We start from the raw sequence: 20,416 nt of genomic DNA on the forward strand, positions 1-20,416 counted from the left end.
GCAGCCCTCCCTAGGACAGCTGGACAGGTTTTCAGGGAGAAACTCACCTTAGCACCCACCCACACCCCATTTGCTGTTTCTATAGGAAACAGAAAAATGAGCTTTAATCCTCACCATGAAGAGTTCTTACTGGACATAAAGTGGGGTTTCCTAAGGAGGGGAACAAGAGGTATATATCATCATCTTTCCTGGAGTCCTTTCAGCAGTCTTCTGAGAGATGGGTCGTGACCATTTTTGAAGATCCAGGGTGAAAACCATCAGCCACCCAGCCTTGACTATCAGACACCATGCCAAGCACTTTGCATGCGTTGCCCCACTTATTCCATGGGCAACTCTGTGAGGAAGGTACTGCTCTTCCCACACACAGATGAGGAAGCTGAGGGTCCCACAGGCTCCCACACTTGGGAAGCCTTGGAGCCAAGACAAAAGTGCAGCCACAGAGGCCTTATTACATGTCAAGGAGTTTAAGTTTTGTTTTAAGAAAATTGAAAAGTGCATGGGCAGCTTTGAGCAGGAACATGATACTGTCATGTTTTAGAAAGAAAGTTCTGTCTACAATGTGGAAAATAGACTGAAAAAAGGATATGACTGGAGACAGAAAACTAAGTGAAAGATGATGGAGGGCAAAACTAGATCATGGCAGTGGGGATGGAGAGAAGTAGACAGTTTGGAGCAAGAGAAGAGGTTAACAGGACTTGGTGGCTGACTGGTGAATGAGATAAGGAGAAGGTTTGAAGAGGATCAGAGCGTTGCTCCAAACTATGCCACTGTGGCAGATTGGTTATTTTGAGCCGAAGGCAATGGAGAAATGGCAGATACAGGAAGTGCTGTCTGCCCTCCCCTTTTCTACCTAAAAGCAGTATGTAAATTTCCCCTGAGAAAGGTGCTCTCATTCTACTAGGAAGAGGAGAATATGCTTATCACCAGGGATGGGGCGTCAATGCCAAGATGAGTCTGTACAAACCTTACTAAAATTGCCCTTACCTTCCATCAGTTTCCCCGATATGTTTCCTAGTCACTTTCCCATCCCCCTTCCAGCCCAAACCCCTTTTTCCTTTGTCATGTCTCCACAATGTATTGTTCTATGTTAAAATGGTACATAATTCTCAAATCTAACTGCTTTAGAGTTTTCACTTTCTTCTGTGAAGTCCTCCATGCCACATAGAAATATTAACATCAGATAAAAATCTATATTTTTTCCTATCAATATTTTTTCCCTGTTAATCTGTCTTTTGGCAGTTCAATTCAGAGACCCAAGCCATGGAACTTAAATAGGTAGAGGAAAAAGTCTTTCCTTCCCTGCAGCATCAAGTACAATGCCCAGGATTTTGGCTTGGGCAAGGGTATGGAGGGGGCTGCCACTCACTGAGGTAGAGAGCACAGGCGAGAAGCAGGTTGATTGGCGAGCGGTGTCCACAAGGGTTATTTAGGCCTGCAGAGCATCCAAGTGAGGCTATCTAGTGGACAGTTGAAAGTGTGGGTCTGATGCTACAAATAGAAGCCTAACGTGGAGATGTGTTTGGACATCAAATATCTAGATGGAGTAGGTGAATTATGAACTCTCCCAGGGAATGGCCAGGAGTAAGAAGAGAAGAAAATCTAGGTAAGGACTCAGGAACCCTAATATTTACAGACAAGCAGAAGAAAAGAGCCGACAAATATTTTTAAAAGTGGCTAGTTATATAGGAGAAATGCCAGAGAATAAAAAAGGAAGAAGGTAATCAGTGTGTATCAAACCACTACATCAGTAAGTGCTACTGACCCACGTCCTAAATCATCTTGAAGCCATCTCTGCTAGTACCATCTTAGGATGTATCACCATCATTCTTGCCTGAAGTCCTGCAACAGGCTTCTAATTGGTCTCCACATTTCTGCTCCTGCCCCCTTGGACACATTTTCTACACAACTTCCAAATAGATTTTTGCTTTAAAATTCTTATTTTGCACTTAGACTAAAATTCAAACTCCATTTTATGACCTGCAAGGCCTTGTGTGATTTGGCCCCTTCTGACTACTTCTTTCTTTCTTTCCAATCTCTCCCTTAATACCCTTCTGCCACAGTGGACTTTGAACACACACAGCTCTTTTTTGCCCTAGGGCCCTTGCACTAGCTGTTTTGTCTGCCTAAAACCCTTTTCACTTCCTTTTCAAATGGCCAGGTCTTCTCATCCTACAGATCCTAACTACCTCCTCTTCAAAGAAGCCTTCAATGGCCCCTCTAGCTAAAATAGAGTCAGCCCCCCCTATAGTTCTCCATCATACCATTACATTTTTGCTTTTTTCATAATACAAACCACTGTATAATTATTTTTCTTTTTCTCTCAGATCCCCAGGTGTCAAAGGTCTTGGGGAACACTGGGTCCTCCGGAGTGATCAGAGCCCAGTGCTGGACATCATGGGATGTAATTTTTTAATTTATTCATCTTTTTTTTTTTTTTTTTTGTCTCTCACATAAGACTGTAAATTTGATAAGGAGGAGCCCCTTACCTGCCTTGTTCTCCATTGTATACCCAGCACCTAGCTCAGGGATCTATCATTTAAGAATGCATGAAATTGTAACAGAAAACCAACAGTAGCTTAAGCCAAGAAGGTTTTCTTTTCCCACATAGCAAGAAATCCAGAGACAGGTTCAGTACTCGATGCTGATGTCTCTACACTTGCCTTTCTCTCTCCCTCAGAGCTGCAAGATGGCTGATGCAGCTCCTGCCATCTCATCCATGTTTAAGGCAGGAAATTAGGGAGATGAGGACAGGCTGTATCAGTTGCATCTGTCCCGTTTTATGAAGAAACAGAAGCTTTCCCAAAAGTTTCCCCATCAGAGTTCTACTTTTATCTCACAGGCCAAAACTAACACACAGGGCCGTCCATAGCTGCAAGGGAGAGTGTGCGTTGGGCTTTGCAGCCTCTATAGTGAAGAGCAGCAAGGAAGCAGAATATTCAGAATGGCTTTGAGGTAGCTGATCTACAGCGTCTTGCAAGGGGACTATGTGAAGATGTGTATACATGAGGTCAAGAGTTTGGGAAGATGGGAAATAGCTGGAGAGATGGGTTGAGGCCAGATTGCAGAGGATCATAAAGACTTCAATTCTATATTCTCACTTCTTTTTTTTTTTTCTTTTCTTGAGAGAGAATCTCACTGTGTCACCCAGGCTGGAGTGCAGTGGCATGATCTCGGCTCACTGCAGCCTCCGCCTCCTGGGCTCAAGCGATTCTCCTGCCTCAGCCTCCCAAGTAGCTGGGATTACAGGTACATGCCACCATGCCCAGCTAATTTTTGTCTTTTTAGTAGAGACAGGGTTTTCACCATGTCAGCCAGGCTGGTCTTGAACTCCTGGCCTCAAATGATCCACCCGCCTCAGCCTCCCAAAGTGCTGGGATTACAGGCATGAGCCACCACACCCGGCCTATTCTCACTTCTGAGCCAAGCACATGAGCTAGTGCTCAGGAGCACTAGCAGCCTCCCCTCATGATGTCTCCTGCTTTCCCCATCTCTCCTCTCTCCCACTCTGAAAACCCAAAACAGTGGAGCATGGTCAAGATGAGGAAGGGAGGAAGCATCTTCAGTCCCCTACCCACAGCGAGGCCATAGCAGGTGACTGGATGATAGTGATAGAGTGAATTAAGAGAAAAAGGGATTAGAAGCTAGGAAAATGAAGGAAGTTTATCCTTGTTCTGGACTTAAGGATGAAAAACAGAAGCAATGAGACCAGGATTTCTAATTGTCCATCTGTGGATTAGTGAAGCAATATTTCTTCCTGATTCCCAGTCATCCTCTTGTCAGTATCTTTCCCAAAATACACTGATGGAAAAACCTCCTGGCCCCATCTCACTCCTCTCTAGGGCCTGGATTAGAGCATATGGCTAATATTTTAGATTGTAAATTGGAAAGCAGTAACCAGAAGAATACAGATATTAATAAAATCTAAACTGTACTCTAGGTTTAAAGCTCAGGAGCACAGCCTTAAGGCTGCTGCCTCGGCCAGGCGCGTTGGCTCACATCTGTAATTCCAGCACTTTGTGGGGCAGAGGCAGGTGGTTTGCTTGAGGTCAGGACTTCGAGAGCCACCTGGCCAACATGGTGAAATGCTGTCTCTACTAAAAGTATAAAAATTAGCCAAGTGTGGCATGTGCCTGTAGTCCCAGCTACTCAGGAGTCTGAGGCACAAGAATCATTTGAACTCAGGAGGTGGAGGTTGCAGTAAGCCAAGATCGCGCCACTGCACTCCAGCCTAGATGACACAGCGAGACCCTGTCTCAAAAAAAAAAAAAAAAAAAAAAAAGCTGCTGCCTCTGCAGATCAAAATATATGAGGATGATTTCTCTCTTCCAGAAGCCATCTTCCTGAGGCAAGAATATTCCTTTTGTTTTGTGAGCCTCACCCAGTAAAATTTGTTCTGGGTGTCCCACAGCACAACACCACATTCTCACGCTCATGTGAGTGTTTAAGGGCCCCGGGTGACTGTATATAAATACAGTGGAAGGCCTGGCTGAGCTCAGGGAGTTAGTTGGTCATCACTTGTTTAAGAAAGACCTCCTTAATTACGTTTGGCTTCTCCACTCCTGAGTAATGTTACTTTGATCTTGAGCACAGTAATTAAAGTTTCATAGCATGCCACATTGGTGGGTATATAGTTGATTGAATGCCATGGATCTTGCCTTTGAATTTATATTTCTAACTAGCTCCAGCCTTTTTCTTTAGAAGTAATTTTGTTTCTATGGCAACATTATTCTAGAGGAGTTGGGGACAGACCCAAACAATATCCACAAATGCAGAATCAAGAATCAAACCATGTAAGGTGGAAATGCCGGAGTGGGCTGAAGGTATGGCAAGAATTGGTGTAGGCTATGAAGAGCTATCGCATAATCAAACTTCAGGTAAAAAGACCTCCTCTCTCCTTGGCAATGAATTAATTAGACCCTCATCGAAAAGTCTTTTTTTTTTTTTTGAGATGGAGTCTCACTGAGTCGGCCAGGCTGAAGTGCAGTGGTGTGATCTCAGTTCACTGCAACCTCCGCCTCTTTGGTTCAAACGATTCTCCTGCCTCAGCCTCTCAAGTAGCTGGGACTACAGGCGTGCACCACCATACCCAGCTAATTTTTTTGTATTTTTAGTAGAGATGGGGTTTCACCATGTTGGCCAGGCTAGTCTTGAACTCCTGACCTCGAGTGATCTGCCCACCTCGGCCTCCCGAAGTGCTGGGATTACAGGCATGAGCCACCGTGCCCAGCCAAAAAAGTCATTTCAAGAGTGGGCTCAAACCCCAGCCTCTTCTCATATCCTGCCTCTTGCTCCCTTTTGGGTTCCTTACCCTCCAGAAGCACTGGAATTATTGCTGGTTGCCCTGGCAGCCTCCCCACCGCCCCTCCTTCATGCCTTCACTCACACTGCTCCCATACCTACAATCCCCAATCCCTTTAGAGTCCAGCTCAAAAGTCTTTGAATTCTTCCTTGGTCCCTTCAGGAACACTCCTTTTTCTCTATGATTTATAATCCCCACCCCACACCCATAGCATAAAGGATGTGTGCACCATAGATGCTCAGTTGTATTAATGTAGATTGGCTGGAATTTTAAAAAATAAGAGCTATTGATAGCTAATATTTCTTGAGCACTCACCACATCCCAGGAACTGTGCAAACTTGTTACATGGACGACGTTATGTATTCTACACAGCCCTATGAGGTGTTCACTAGCACTGTCATCTCTACCCCATGTACGGATGAACTGGGGCAGCTTGGGGAGGCTGGTTAGCATGCTCCAGGCTACGCAGATGATCCATGACAGAGTCAGAATTTGAGCCCATGCTCTTATCCACTCTGCAGTACAACACTAAATGCTCAGTTCAATGGCTGGTTTCCCTGGCTGGCAAGAAAGGAAATAAGGCAGGGTGTGAATCTACCAGTGAATACGCTGGGTGGGTGTTCCCTCATCCCTGTATAATTTACTCCATGGCTCAGCCAGAGTGGCAGTGAGATAATCCCTGTGTCCCTAGGGTATGTGCTGCTGCCTGGAATTTAGATGAACAAACTCCATGAGATCAAAACTCCAGAAGCAGCATAGATACCCAGCAGCAACCTATTTGCCGCTTGTCAAATTAGCAGCCCTTGTTTTCTCTTATATGGTAAAACTCAGCTAAAAGAAATTCTTATGCCACCAGTACAAACACAAGACTATTGCCCCTTCTTACATAATGTCTGTGACATACTTCTGAATATATAATGTATGTTTGTGATCCTGTTGTCTCTGCTTACTTTTTAGAACCCTTTCTTAGGGGCTAGCAGATTGTGGATTCACACCAGGGTGTCTGCCGGTGTGAGCAGAATGTGTCTTATGAGGGGGGCCCTAAACTGGAGGCAGAGCCCAAGAAAGCCTTGACCATTCTAAGAATCAAAAGGAAGCTTCGGCACTTGGATGTATCTGCAAAGGCTCCGTGGAGGAAGTGGACTTACAGGAGTTGATTTAATTATTAGGAGAAGAGGCTTCTTGGTCATTGGAGAACACTACCCTTGCCTCCTTCCCTCTCTCAGAGGATCAGATGTCCCACCTTCCATCCAAACCTCATTTTGTCACCTGTGCTGGGGGCCAGGTCTCTCACTTCCTCAGGAATTTCATTCTACCATCTACTCTGTCCTTGTTATTTCAGTCTCTCCCTGGTCTCTGCCTCCTCCTTCTCAACATAAATTCATGCTCACATCTCTTTAATAAGAACAAGAAAAGACATCTTCCTTCAATCTAATCTTGCTTTCCAGGTACATCTCAACTCTCTCATTACTTCTGTAAATTGTCTTACAAATGATGACTTTACACAGAGTGTCTACATCCTTCCCCCTCATTTCCTCCACTCATTGACATTTACTTTTTCTGAAATTGATCATCATGAAGTCCAGCATAGTTGGCCTTTATCAGGCTGAACAGCTTCTCTATACTGTTCAATACTGAGACCTCTCCTTCTCCCTGGTATTCTTCCTCTGGTACCTGTGACCTGCCATTCTCCAGGTGCACCTGCCTCAGACTACCTCCCCACTTCTTTCAAAGGCACATCTCTCCATGCCCAGCCCTAAATGTTGGTGTCCCCAGGACGGGGTTCTCTACCCTCTTCTGGCTGCATCATGTCATTTCGCCCACTCCCAACAGCAGATCATCCATGACCATGAAAATCATGCACTTGGGTTCTGTGACCATCCATGACCTATTGACTCCTAAGTATTTATTTACAGCCCGTGTCTCTTCTTAATTTTTTTCTTCATCTCATCTTTCAAAATGTCATCCTCAGGCATGCGGAAATAAGAAATGGGATCACTGCTGAGACATACACTGAACAATTCCTCTTTGATACAAAAACATAACAAAAATTCTGGGGTTTTCTTTTCAGACAGAGTCTCACTCTGTAGCGCAGGCCAGAGTGCAGTGGCGCAATCTAGGCTCACTACAACCTCCGCCTCCCAGGTTCAAGTGATTCTCGTGATTCTCGTGCCTCAGCCTCCCGAGTAGCTGGGATTACAGGCATGTGTGCCACCACATCTGGCTAATTTTTGTATTTCTAGTAGAGACAGGGCTTTACCGTGTTGGCCAGGCTGGTCTTGAACTCCTGGCGTCAAGCAATCTGCCCTATTAGGCCTCCCAAAATGCTGGGATTACAGGCGTGAGCCACTGCTCCTGACCTAAACATAACAAAAGTTGTAAAAGTGCCATTTGCAAGGGCTTCTAAGGAATGGATAAGATCCACCCTCTTTTTGAGGTCTTTTTCTAGTAGGAAGAGAGACAGGGTCAGGGAAATATTAATTTCTTCTTCAAGTTACACATACTTCACAGTGCATAAATCTCAACTATTTAATGTACCAGTCCCAATTAGACATGGTTTTCTTGAGTGCTGATATTTAGTATTATTTATTTTTGTAGCCTCTGTTCCCAGCTGAGTACCAGTATATAGTGAAAGCTTGGTGTATGACTGTGGGATGGATAAATGAATGAATGTGTTTCCCAATTCGTGAAATTGCTGAAAGAAAGGTGAGGAATGAGGATGGAGAGGGGTGTCCTGACTGTGGCACCAGCCTGGTACCTGCTTAGGATGCCAACAGGAAGTTGGCACATGAAGAAAAGTATAAAAATGCAGAAATAAATCCAGATGCTCAAGATGCGTATATCCAGTGACCTACTTGACATATTCATACAAGGAATTTGCAGATACCTCAAACAGCACGTCCAAAACTGAACTCTCACTGCACACTTTTCCACCCTCCTTTTCATGCCTCCATCTTCCCCATATCTCTAAATAGCACTACCATTCACCTACATGCTCAAATCAAAACAAAATCACCCTGAATAGACAGACATCTTCCTTGTTAGCTGGACAGCCCTCAGGCATCATCTTTCTCCCCTATGTGATTATCATCTGAGCTCAGAATAGTCCTCTGGGCAACAGTGTCATCCCCCTCCTTGGGAACCTCACATTTTCACTTGATCGGGCAGCCAACTGTTGCCTGTCTCCCGCTAACTTCTCTCATGTAAAGTGGAGGGATGGGTGGGAAAGAGTGAGGAAGTCTCCTGGAGCACAAACCTACGGTGCCTCTAGCCCTGCCTGGCCAGAAGTGAGAACCTGGGAGGCCACATGCATTTTGCTGACCCTTGCCTATAATTCCTCCCTATTAACCAGGCTTTGGCCTGCACCTCGTTGTTTGTGGTGTTTGGCCCACCCTCTGGCTTAACACATTCATGATTCCCTCTCATGTTCATTCATTTCACATGTATTGAACCTCTCCTGTATGCCAAGCACTGTCCTAGGCAATTCCATTTATAAGCGAACAAAACAAAGATTCTTACCCTTGTAGAGCGGGGGATATAGATAACAAATAATAGACATGTAAATTTTAATAGTATATTATATTATATCTTAGAAAGTAGTAAGTGCAATGGCAAAATTTAAAAGTAGACCAAAGAGAATGGGCAGTGTTTGGGAGGTCAGTATGGAGACAGTGGTGTGCAGTTCTTGCTGGTGTGGCCGGGGAAGCCCTCCTGGAGAAGCAAGACTTGAAAATAGTGAGGGGTTGGCCAGATGCAACCTGGGGAAAGCCCATCCTAGGTGGCGCAAAGGCTGTCGGACAGGGCGGGCCTGTGTGGTCGAGGAATTTAGAGGTCAGAGGGGCTGAAACAGAGAGCTCAGGGGAAGTACAGAGAGGTGACAGGAGTGGGCAGGTCTAGTAAGTACTTAGAAGTCACTTCAGAGGCTTTGACTTTTCTTCTGCATAAAATGGAGAAGGCCATTGTAGGATTTCAAGCAGAGCAGTGACAAAATCAAACTCCACTGTTGCAAGAATCCCTCTGGCGGCTCTTTTGATCATATACTGTAAAGGGGTTGGGGTTGGGGCTGGCAGACGAGGTCAGAAGCAGATGGCGGGTTAGGAGTTTCCTGCAGTCAAGCAGACAAGAGGTGATGGTCACTTGGACTTGGATGGTGTCACTGAAGTAGTGAGAAGTGGTCAGAGTCTGTGAAATTTCGAAGGCAGACCCAACAGGATTTCCTGGTGGACTGTACATGAAAGAAAGAGAGGAATCAAGATGCCACCAAGATTCTTGGATTGAGCAGCTAGAAGAATGGCTTTGCTACTAACTGAGATGTGAAAGATTTTGGCTGGTGGAGCAGATCTGGGGTTCCAGGAGCTGTTCTTCATTCTCTGTCTCCCAACCACAAGCAAGACAGAGATTCCATCTCCAAAGTGTCTCTTGAATCTTATTGTCTCTCTCCATCACTCCATCCAACCCTGGGGGACTAATAACCACCATCATGTCTCACCCGGACTCTTGAGATGGTCTCCTGCTTCCTACCCTGGTCTTTTCTAATCCGTTCTGAATGCCTGATGTTCCATCATGCATTAGACAGTCTGAAGCAGATTCATCTTTATAGTAGAAGCTGTCACTTTCTTGCTTAACATCTTTTCATGGTTTCCTGCTGCATCAGACTCCTCTCACTGGGACTCGAGCTCTGTGTATCATCTGATGCCCACTTCCTACTCCATGCTCGTTCTTTGCTACTCCCCTCCTTGCTGCAGATACAGTGGATCTTTCTATTTCTTAAACACACCATGCTCTTTGGCATCTTAGGGCTCCTGCTTATCTTGCCCTCTCCACCTGGAATGCTCTTCCTCCTACTCTGCATGGGCACGGCTGGATCTTTTGTATCCTCTGGGTCTCTGCTTAAATGGTGCCTACTCAGGGAGGCCCTCCTCACCCAACCTATCAGAGGGACCCTCACTCTATTATTCTCTACCACAACATCTTTTACAGCATTTTCACACTAGTAATTATATATGCACACGTTTTATTTGTTGTTCTGTTGGTTGCTCTCCCACCAAACTATAAGCTCATTGAGGCCAAGAACTGTGCCTGCTTTGTTTACCACTATATCCACAGCATTAAGCACAATGAGCAGCTATGGATGCCTCTAAAAATGTGTTGCATAAATGAATGAATGAATATTAACTGTAATGCACTCTATAGTTTAAATATAATAAAGACAGTTACTCTCAGAATAACATTCATACCCCTCAACACAGCCACACCCTCCCTGGATGATTGGGCTACAGGGCCTCCTCCTCCTCTCTCACCTATCCATCCTCCCACTACACTCACCCACTTGTTATTTGGGGAAGAGACTGTGGTCGTCCTTGCTGTGGACGTTGTGCAGGCTGCTTCCTCCATCTGGAGCTCTCCTACACCTCACTTGACGTGACTTAGACATCTCTTCTGAAAGGTCTTCTCTGAACCCCGCGCCTATGAACCCACAGAATAAGCTGAATGTCTACTCATGTTTTCATTACCTGCCTACCTTCCACCCCACCCAATAGGTAAGCAACTTAAATACAGGTAGTGGGCCTTGAGTCTTGTTCACTGTAGCATCTCAAGCACGAGCACAGTACTCAGCACAAAATAGATGCCCAAAAAAAGTCATTAAAAGAATGAACAAGCAGATGAATGAACACTAACAATATATTTCTAGGGAGAGAGTCTAAGAGTAAATAAATGGGCTGCATTAATATGTAGACTTAACACTTGAATTTAACATAATAATTTGCATGTTGACAATTACATATAAAAATCCTTTGAAATTGTTAGAATCCTGGCTGGGTGCAGTGACTCATGCCTGTAATCCCAGCACTTTGGGAGGCCTAGGTGAGTGGATCACCTGAGGTCAGGAGTTCGAGACCAGCCTGGCCAACATGGTAAAACCCCATCTCTACTAAATATACAAAAATTAGCTGAGTGTGGTGGCACATGCCTGTAATCCCAGTTACTCAGGAGGCTGAGGCAAGATAATTGGTTGAACCCAGGAGGCAGAGGTTGCAGTGAGCCGAGATCACACCACTGCACTCCAACCTGGGCAGCAGAGCAATGCTTCATCTCAAAATAAATAAATAAATAAATAAATAACAAGGATTCCCTATTTAATAAATGGTGCTGGGAAAACTGGCTAGCCATATGTAGAAAGCTGAAACTGGATCCCTTCCTTACACCTTATACAAAAATTAATTCAAGATGGATTAAAGACTTACATGTTAGATCTAAAACCATAAAAACCCTAGAAGAAAGCCTAGGCAATACCATTCAGGACATAGGCATGGGCAAGGACTTCATGTCTAAAACACCAAAAGCAATGGCAACAAAAGCCAAAATTGACAAATGGGATCTAATTAAACTAAAGAGCTTCTGCACAGCAAAAGAAACTACCATCAGAGTGAACAGGCAACCTACAAAATGGGAGAAAATTTTCGCAACCTACTCATCTGACAAAGGGCTAATACCCAGAATCTACAATGAACTCAAACAAATTTACAAGAAAAAAACAAACAACCCCATCAAAAAGTGGGCGAAGGACATGAACAGACACTTCTCAAAAGAAGACATATATGCAGCCAAAAAACATATGCAAAAATGCTCATCATCACTGGCCATCAGAGAAATGCAAATCGAAACCACAATGAGATACCACCTCACACCAGTTAGAATGGCCATCATTAAAAAGTCAGGAAACAACAGGTGCTGGAGAGGATGTGGAGAAATAGAAACACTTTTACACTGTTGGTGGGACTGTAAACTAGTTCAACCATTGTGGAAGTCAGTGTGGCGATTCCTCAGGGATCTAGAACTAGAAATACCATTTGACCCAGCAATCCCATTACTGGCTATATACCCAAAGGACTATAAATCATGCTGCTATAAAGACACATGAACACGTATGTTTATTGTGGCACTATTCACAATAAAATGTCCAACAACAATAGACTGGATTAAGAAAATGTGGCACATATACACCATGGAATACTATGCAGCCATAAAAAATGATGAGTTCATGTCCTTTGTAGGGACATGGATGAAACTAGAAAACATCATTCTCAGTAAACTATCACAAGGACAAAAAACCAAACACCACATGTTCTCACTCATAGGTGGGAATTGAACAATGAGAACTCATGGACACAGGAAGGGGAACATCACACTCCGGGGACCGTTGTGGGGTGGGGGTAGGGGGGAGGGACAGCATTAGGAGATATACCCAGTGCTAAATGACGAGTTAATAGGTGCTGCACACCAACATGGCACATGGATACATATGTAACAAACCTGCACATTGTGCACATGCACCCTAAAACCTAAAGTATAATAATAAAAAAAAGAATAAATAAATAAATAAAAACAATAAAATAAAATTGTTAGAATCCTTAAGTAAGTTGCACTCTTTCTTAACCTCGGATATGGTTTATATCATCACTTTGCTTTCAAAACCCTTTAACTCAGCTCAGACCAAATTACCTGAAAACCATCATTGATGGTTTTCCTTTCTGTAAATATGCCACAGGGAAGAGGAAACATTTCTTTAAGTTCAGAAAATCAAGAAACTTGCCCAAGATCAGAGAGCAGGCATCCAAAATTAAGTCAGACTCCAAGCCAGTGCTCATTTGATGCGACTAGTATTTTCAAAAAAAATTTCTTTTTTTTTTTGAGGTGGAGTTTCACTTCCATTGCCCAGGCTGGAGTGCAATGGCATGACCTCGGCTCACCACAGCCTCTGCTTCCTGGGTTCAAGTGATTCTCCTGCCTCAGCCTCCTGAGTAGCTGGGATTATAGGCATGTGCTACCACACCCAGCTAATTTTTTGTATTTTTAGTAGAGACGGGGTTTCTTCTCCATGTTGGTCAGGCTGGTCTCGAACTCCCGACCTCAGGTGATCTGCCTGGCTCAGCCTCCCAAAGTGCTGGGATTACAGGCATGAGCCACTGCCCCTGGCTTCAAAATTTTCTTTTACCCTATTCCCCAGTCAGAAATACATTTTACATTCAACCCAGGACAAACCCACACACATACACACACATACCCCTCAAACGTTTCACAAAATAATATTTATCATTGCTACCAATGTAAAATAAAAGCAGAGCAAAGCTAATATCACATATTATTTTATTGATATTTATATAGATTATAAAAATCCAAAATAACACAAAACAGAAATGTAGACACGATTTTTATGTAGTGGACAGATATGCTAAAGCCTTTATAAATTCATTCTGTGGAATACCTGAGGCAATAAGTACATCTGATACATTGTTCAACCTAGTTTTTTTCTTTTTAAAATCGAGTCAGAGTTCAAATCCTAAAAATTCATACAAATAGGCTGTAGCAATTGTTAACAATAGTAATATACCAGTTATGATAGTAGCACTGAAATTTTTCTTCAATCTTAATCCACATAATATACATTATGTATTTTAATCATTCTTCAGTATAAGAATTAAAGACAGGACAGGTGCGGTGGGGCACGCCTATAATCCCTGCACGTTGGAAGGCCGAGGCGGGTGGATCACTTAAGCCCAGGAGTTCAAGTCCAGCTTGGGCAACATGGCAACCCTCATCTCTACAAAAAATACAAAAATTAGACAGGCATGGTGGTCCCAGCTACTTGGGAGGCCAAGGTAGGAGGATCACTTGAGCCTAGGAAGTTGAAGGTGCAGTGAATTGAGATCATGCCACTGCACTCCAGCCTGGGTGACAAAATGAGACCCTGTCTCAAAAAAATAATAATAAATTTTAAAAAAGAATTAAATACAGTCAGTTATTCTCTTCTTTGTTCACCAGGTTTAATTCAATTATTGATTCAGAGATTTGAAAAGAAAATAGATCTTTTATTGAAATGCTTTTGTTTCAAGCTTCATATTTTCTTCCGAAAAGTAATCATTGTGACTTCGAAAGAAAAATGAGATGTAGCAATATCTCTAATTTTATTTCTCAAACTGATTTTATAATGTTCTCTTCTATGTGTTGCAACAATGTTGGGAACATACAGCAGCATAATTATGACCTTTATAAGGACAATTTTAAGACTTAGGAATGAACATCCCTTCAGTGGAATACTGGTGCCTCTGGGATTATTTGATCCTATAGGGATATGTGCCTTTGATTTTGACTAGGCTATTTTAAAACTCTGTAGAAATAAAAGTCAACATATGGAAAACTGATAGCAATGTGAATAATTCTTGCATACAGATATAAACATAAATTCTGCTCAGCGGAGTTTCAGTTGAAGAATTGGAACAAGAGGATTAATTTCCCAGATGGCTTTTCCATTTACATGCCTGGTGCTTTGTCAAGGATAGCTAGCAGGCTGGGCTCAGCTGGTACTATTGACCAGAGAATCTATATGTGGTCTCTTATGTAGCTTGGGGTTTTCAGAACACAGCAGCTGTGTCCTAGGAAGAGCCTTTGGACCAAGTATTCCAAAAGACCAAAGCAGAAGCTGCAAGGCTAATTTTCACCAAGCCTTGGAAGTCACGCATCCTCACTCCCACCACATTTTATTGGTTACAAGACAGTCATTAAAGCCAGCCTAGATTCAAGTGGAGAGGAATTAGACCCCATCTCTTGATGGGAGGAATGTATGATACTTACAGCCACCTTTTAAAATTGCTGCCTTTTAGAATCCTTAAATGTGTTTAACATATTAAAGTGTATCATACAGCTGAGTGCAGGGGCTCGCACCTGTAATCCCAGCAATTTGGGAGGCCGAAGCAGAATGATTGCTTGATGCCAGGAGTTCAAGACCAGTCTGGCATAGTGAATTTCTGTCTTCATGAAAAATTTTTTAATGGTTTTTGTTTTTAGGACAGAGTCTTCCTCTGTCGCCCAGGCTGGAGTGTAATGGCATGATCTTGGCTCACTGCAACCTCTGCCTCCTCCTGGGTTCAAGCAATTCTCGTGCCTCAGCCTCCTGAGCAGCTGGGATTACAGGTGTGCACCACCACACCCAGCTAATTTTTGTATTTTTAGTAGAGATGGTTTTGTCTTGTTAGCCAGGCTGGTCTCGAATTCCTGGCCTCAAGAGATCCACCCACCTCAGCCTTCGAAAGTGCTGGGATTACAGGCATGAGCCACTGTACCCAGATTAAAATTTTTTTTTGAGACGGAGTCTTGCTCTGTCCCAGGCTGGAGTGGAGTGGCCCGATCTTGGCTCCCAAGCAGCTGGGATTACAGGTGCCTGCCACTACGCCTGGCAAATTTTTGTATTTTTAGTAGAAACGGGGTTTCACCATGTTGGCCAGGCTGGTCTCGAACTCCTGACCTCGTGATCCATCTGCCTTGGCCTCCCAAAGTGCTGGGATTACAGGCATGAGCCACCACACCCGGCCAAATTTTTTTTTTTTAATTAAAAAAACATATTAGCTGAGCATGGTGGTGTGCACCTGTATTTCCAGTTATGCCTGAGCCCAGGAGTTTGAGGCTGCAGTGAGCTTTGATAGCAGCACTGAACTCCAGCCCAGGTGACAGAGCAAGACCCTTGTCTTAAAAAAAAAAAAAGAAGGAAAATAATGCCCCAAATCAGCTAAATGTGCACTTTTACTATCCAAACGCCATGTTCAAAAATATTTGCCAGATGACATAGTTTTTCAGTTTAACAAAATCTAAATCTTATTTTTGAGTATTTTTCCTCGTGGTAACCAGGACTTTGACGATGTGTGGTAAGTGGAAATGTCAGCTCCAATATCTGAACAAAATATTTCTACAAGCTTTGCCCACTGGCATCTCATTTGATTTCAATAAATCCATGAAGTTCAGTAAAATTTCTTCAGGTGCCAAAGCCTTATGATGAATAAACCAGGGCTGTTAGTTGTTTTTTTTAAACAATATTTATTAATTCCGCCAGATTTTCTGGTTGTATTTGTTGTCCACGCTCATAATTCCTTTACGTTTTTTTCAGTTTAAATAATATTCAATGTATGGCAATTCCTCAAAGAACTAAAGACAGAACTACCATTGGACCCAGCAATCCCATTACCGGCTATATACCCAAAGGAATACAAATCATTCTACCATAAAGACATATGCACGCGAATGTTCATTGCAGCACTATTCACAATAGCAAACACATGGAATCAACTTAAATGCACGTCCATGACAGACTAGATAAGGAAAATGTGGGACATATACACCATGGAAGACTATGCAGCTATAAAATAAAATGAGATCATGCCTTTTGCTGGAACATAGATGGAGCTGGAGGCCATTATTCTTGGCAAATTAACAAAGGAACAGAAAACCAAATACCACATATTCTCACTTATAATGGGGAGCTAAATGATAAGAGCTTATGAACACAAAGAAGGAAACAACAGACACTGGGGTCTACTTGAGGGGAGAGGGTGGGAGGTGGGAAAGGAGCAGAAAATGTAACTATTGGGCACTGGGCTTCATACCCAGGTGGTGAAATAACATGTACAACAAACCCCCGTGACACGTGTTTACCTATGTAACAAACCTGCACATGTACCCACAAACCTAAAAGTTAAACATTTTTTTAAAAAATGTTCAATAAACAATATACTTTTCCAACTAGGAGATTATATCTAATCCAGTTGAGGGTAAAATAAAATTTAAGGCCGGGTACAGTGGCTCATGCCTGTAACCCCAGCACTTCAGGAGGCCGAGGCAGGTGGATCACCTGAGGTCAGGAGTTCAAGACTAGCCTGGCCAACGTGGTGAAACCTCATCTCTACTAAAAACACACAAAAAATTAGCCATGCATGGTGGTGCGCACCTGTAATCCCAGCTATTCAGGAGGCTGAGGCACAAGAATCACTTGAACCCGGGAGGCAGAGGTTGCAGTGAGCCGAGATCGCACCATTGCACTCCAGCCTGGGTGACAAGAGTGAAACTCCATCTCAAAATAAAATAAAGTAAAATAAAATTTAAACAACACAACGAATTCTCCATAAAAATTGTCAGTCATATCTGCTCTGACTAAAACTGTTGGCAACTTACAATATCAGTGCTTTCGTTAAGTTGAATCACAAAATCTGTACCATACTGTCATTGCATTCAAAAACATTGCCTCTTATTGTTCTGTGATAGTATAGATTTGATGAGATATTATGGGATACTAAAAGGTATAATTTCTAATTTTTCAGCTGGTTTATCATTTTATCATAAAAAATCGTATGTACCATCTCATCCATTCTGGAAGAATAATTTTTGACATCTGTATGACCCATTTTCTGTTTTGCCCCTAATACACTACTAAATAGGTGATTATACAGCTCTTTCATTAATAGTAGTTGACAACTTATAAATTATTAATAATCATATGTATTTTTCCTTTGGAAACATTTCTTTGACTTATTGACAAGATATTATGTTGTATTTCCAGTATGTTTTTCATTTTGAAGGTCCTAAGCTTTCAATTATAAAAAATTTTTTATAAATAATATATTGAGCCTGTCATTTTTGTTAAGCCTTGCATATTTTATAAAATCGCATTTAAATAATCTTCATTATCAGGTCTTCCATGTACTTTTTCCTTTTTAGAATGCAACTCAAATAAAATAAAAAATAGTGTTCTCTTTCGGGTTTTGGCGGAGGCAGTTTGAGACAGGGTCTCACTCTGTCACCCAGGCTGGAGTGCAGTGGCGCCATCTCAGCTCGCTGCAGCTTCAACCTCCTGGGCCCAAGCGATCCTCCCGCCTCAGCCTCCTGAGTAGCTAGGACTACAGGTGTGCACCACCATGCCTGACTAATATTTGTATTTTTTGTAGAGATGAGTTTTGCCATGTTGCCCAGTCTGGTCTTGAACTCCTGGGCTCAAGCAATCTGCCAGCCTCAGCCTCCCAAAGTGCTGGGATTACAGGAGTGAGCCACCATGCCTAGCCTAGCCCAAAAAATGTTATTAGAGTCAACATTTTTCTCAGTATTGTCAGATTTATACTTCCAGATGCACAACAAATTCTTCAGAAAAATTGTCTTGTCAGTCATATCTAGTCTGACTAAAAGTATTGGCAATTTGTAACATCAGTGTTGTGATTTAATTGAATCAAAAAATCTGTACCAGACTGTAATTGCATTAAAAAACATTGCCTCTTATTATTCTGTAATAGTACAGGTGTCAACAAGCTGAACTTGAATATACCTCGATATTTTTACATCATCTGCTCTCTTCTAATAATAAAGCAGCTCTGTATAACAGAATGTATACTAGTTCAATTAAAGTGTTATAATAGCTACAAACTGAAAAAAAAGTAGAATATCTTCCATTCCAAAAAATATCCTGACATTCTTAAGTGATACTCAGTTGAGAGTCTTGACAATTTGCTGATCAATTCCTATGGCACTTCACAACTAATTCCACATTATATCAATATAAAATTAAACTGTACAATGTTCACATCCTGATATAAAATTGATCAAACTAGGCATCAAATACCAGAAAACTGAATAAGATGCCCAGGGCCAGCTATATAATTTCTGGAGCCAAATGCAAAACAAAAATACACGGCCCAGGCTGGGTGCCATGGCTCACACCTGTAATCCCAGCACTTTGGGAGGGCAAGGCGGGCAGATCACCTGAGGTCAGGGGTTCAAGACCAGCCTGGCCAACATGGTGAAACCCCATCTCTACTAAAAATACAAAAATTAGCTGGGTGTGGTGACACATGCCTGTAATCCCAGCTACTCAGGAGACTGAGGCATGAGAATCGCTTGAACCCAAGAGACAGAGGTTGCAGTGAGCCGAGATCATGCCACTGCACTCCAGCCTGGGAAACAGAAGTAGACTCCATCTCAAGAAAAAAAGAAAAAGGGAAGAATGAAAGAAAGGAAGGAAGGAAGGAAGGAAGGAAGGAAGGAAGGCAGGCAGGCAGGCAGGCAGGCAGGCAGGCAGGCAGGCAGGAAGGCAGGCAGGCAGGCAGGCAGGCAGGAAGAAAGGAAGGAAGGAAAGGAAAGGAAAGGAAAGGAAAGGAAAGGAAAGGAAAGGAAAGGAAAGGAAGAAAGGGAAAAGAAAAGAAAGAAGGAAGGAAGGAGAAAAGAAAAGAAAGGGGAAGAAGAAAAGGAGGAAAAAGGAAGGAAGGAAGGAACGGGAAGGAAGGAAGGAAAAAGAAAGAAAAAGAAGGAAAGAAAGAGAAGAAAGAAGGAAAGAAAGAAGGAAGGAGGGAAGGAAGGAAGGAAGGAAGGAAGGAAGGAAGGAAGGAAGGAAAGAAGAAAGAAAGAAAGAAAGAAAGAAAGAAAGAAAGAAAGAAAGAAAGAAAGAAAGAGAAAGAAAGAAATGAAGGAAAGAAAGAAAATATGCAGCCCTGCTTGGAAATGAACAAGTCAATTCCCCGTTTCTAAGGGCCCACTGTCCCAACCCATGGCAGACAGGTGAGCCCAGGTGAGGGGCAGCAGTAATCACAGAGCAGAAGCACAAATGGGGAGGCTAGCTGGGCAACCCAGGACACCACATGGTGGCATAGAGTGGGTAGCCAAGAACCTGTCTCAGGAAGGAGGGGAGGCCATGGAAGGCAGGGTGGGGTGTGAGTCAAGACTCAAGCCTCAGCGCATGCTTCTGTGTCCCACCCCACTTCACTTACCAAACACAAATTCAAAGATGCAAGTATTAACAATTTCAATATGGCAACCACGGAGTATCCAATTCCAAGCACAGGGCCCTTCTGAATGGGGTTCCCCATGCAACTGCACTGGTTACACCCTCATGAAGCCAGCCCTGGAGATGCCAGTGAGCAAAAGAACAAATGGGCCACTCCTGACTGATGCATTCCGTCCTACACAGCCTGTCCTCACACGGCCAGTCATGATAGCTGCAGAATGAAGAATATGTGATGTGCTTTCATATTCTTTTTGTGTGTGTGTGCCGGCCAAATCATGCTTAAAGGCTCACCTGTCTCCAAAAGCCTGTCCTTATAAGGTGGGGAAGAGTCAGGAAAGGCTGCCTGGTACAACAGCAAGAATATGGCCAGGAGACAACAAACCTTGGCTGTCATCTTCCACATTCCATATGGTAAGCACATCCCTTCATCCCTGGGCCTCTGCTTCCTTATTATTAAATTCCTCGTGTTGTAACATTGGCTTCCTTATTACTAATCATTAATAGCAGTTAGGCTAGGTAACCTT

General features: G+C 43.0%; 1 long non-coding RNA gene and 1 other non-coding gene across 2 annotated transcripts in view; both read right to left on the reverse strand.

Annotated features, from left to right (window-relative positions):
• The window catches only part of LOC129483333 (uncharacterized), a 56,577-nt gene that overhangs the window by 6,240 nt on the left and 29,921 nt on the right, over positions 1-20,416 (reverse strand). The window lies entirely within an intron of this gene.
• Positions 2,314-2,404, reverse strand: LOC129483781 (small nucleolar RNA SNORD88). The gene has a single exon (XR_008658276.1). It is a non-coding gene; the product is annotated as a small nucleolar RNA SNORD88 (small nucleolar RNA).

The sequence above is a fragment of the Symphalangus syndactylus genome, chromosome 5, assembly GCF_028878055.3.
Source record: "Symphalangus syndactylus isolate Jambi chromosome 5, NHGRI_mSymSyn1-v2.1_pri, whole genome shotgun sequence".
Lineage (NCBI taxonomy): Eukaryota > Metazoa > Chordata > Mammalia > Primates > Hylobatidae > Symphalangus > Symphalangus syndactylus.